Source organism: Elaeis guineensis, chromosome 6 (assembly GCF_000442705.2).
Source record: "Elaeis guineensis isolate ETL-2024a chromosome 6, EG11, whole genome shotgun sequence".
Classification (NCBI taxonomy): domain Eukaryota; kingdom Viridiplantae; phylum Streptophyta; class Magnoliopsida; order Arecales; family Arecaceae; genus Elaeis; species Elaeis guineensis.
This window is the reverse complement of record NC_025998.2, coordinates 31301694-31303601: the sequence shown is the minus strand read 5'-3', so window position 1 is coordinate 31303601 and position 1908 is coordinate 31301694. Positions and strand designations below refer to the sequence as shown.

The 1908-nt window shown below is 46.9% G+C and overlaps 1 pseudogene; it reads left to right on the top strand.

Moving 5' to 3' along the window:
* Window positions 1–1458: 1458 nt before the first annotated feature.
* The window catches only part of LOC140858778 (uncharacterized), a 4498-nt pseudogene continuing 4048 nt past the window's right edge, over window positions 1459–1908 (top strand).

Here is a 1908-nt window from a genome sequence, read left to right as displayed (position 1 = left end):
TAGGTCTTCATGATAGTCGTGAAACACCCTGCATTTTAGGTCAAGGTCCGATCAATGAGTAGACAATCATCCATGAAGAGAAGGTGTGAGACCGACAGAATCCTAGGGGCAGACGAGTAGGGTTCCAGCTCTGCCCCCTAAATCACTGATTGAAGAGCACGAGACAAAGAATCAGTGCATAAAATAAATAGGTAGAAGGAGAGAGGGCACCTTTGGCGAAAATCGTCCACTGCATGGAAGAAGTCCATTGAGATACCATTGATCAGAATGGCAAAGCTTGGAGCCTCCACACAGTTCATGACCTAGTCCATCCATTTATCTCAGAAGCCAAAACTCATGGAGCATCCGACACAGAAACCACTAACTCACTCGGTTGTAGGCCCGCTCTATGTTCAGCTTGATCGCCATCAAGCTCCAGCGTATGGGAGCATACTGAAGATCATGCACTCTTATGTGAGCAGAACATTGTTGGTGATACAGCGACTACTGACAAAGGCACCTTGCTCTGGGCTAATCAAGCGAGAAATAATTGGCTTCAATCGTCCAACCAGGACCCTCGCACACACTTTATAGAGAATGATGCAAAGGCTAATTGGTCTGAAGTACCTCAAAGCTGACATATCAGGTCTCTTTGGAATGAGGGTAATGAATGTCTTCTTCCACTCTTTTGGAATACCTTTGGACTCAAAAACTAACTGCACCATCTTGACCACCTCTCCACCAACGATAGTCTAGTATTGATGGAAAAGAGAAAGGAAAAACCATCTGGCCCCATGATTTTATCTTTCCCAAGAGACCAAAGGGCCCCCTGCACCTCCTCCATAGACATAGGATGAGTTAAGGCCACATTCTCTGCATCAAAAATACTGCACATAGGTTGGGACCCCTGGAGGTGGGCATCCTCACCCAAGGAAGCAGTCCAGTGCGATTTGAAGAATTGAAAATTTTGATCCCTGATCTCATCTCTATCTTGCACCATGCTACCGTCACTTTTCCTAAGCTATCTTATGTGATTGGTGGACCTTTGGATCATCGTCGACTGATGGAAGAATTTGGTATTTCAATCGCCCTCCCTGATTCATTTCATCCTATACTTTTGCCTCCATAGTATCTCCTACTATCTCAATAGAGAGTGGTGCTTGGAGAGCCTATGATGAAGCTCCCCAAGGTTTGGCTCCTAAAGACCTCCCTCCTGATCCTCTCTCTTCTGGAGCTCCACAATATTCACCTCTATCCCCTTGATCCGTCTGATGATATCGCCAACCTCAAAGTGGTTCCACCAAATAAGCCTGCACCTAGCCAACTCAAGCCTCCTGGTCATCCGATGCCTTGCATTGCTACAAACCGGCATCCTTCAAGCCTCTCTAATCAGATCTCACGATCTCAGATAGAAAGTTCAGAACTTCTCAAACCTAAATGGAGCCCTAGGCAAGCGCGGGCCATTGGTGGTGATGAGAAATGGGCAAGGATCTAAAGCAATCCTTGGGAGATGCTACACCTGATGTCCAGGGAATGCTGGAACCAATTGGCGGTAGCAAGCACCCGATCAATACTCTCCCAAACTTTGGCCGCCCCAAGATAATTGTTGCACCAAGTGAACTTAGGTCCGATGTAACCAAGGTCAATGAGGCCCAAGTCACCGATGAAATTTTTGAACTCTCTAGAGTCAATGCTATCCATAAACTGCCTTCTGCCCATCTTCTCGTGGGACCCCATAATATAGTTGAAGTCTCTAATGATAAGAGATGGCAGGCCCTACGACACCAACCTAGACACCTCAGATCAAAAGATCCTCCGATCCTTGTACACAATGCTCGCATATACTCCCAACAGTAGCCAAGGGCCTCTGGTTTGCTCCAAAATGACAAGTGCCACCTGCTGCTCGCACTTGTGAAAGGCATCCACCCT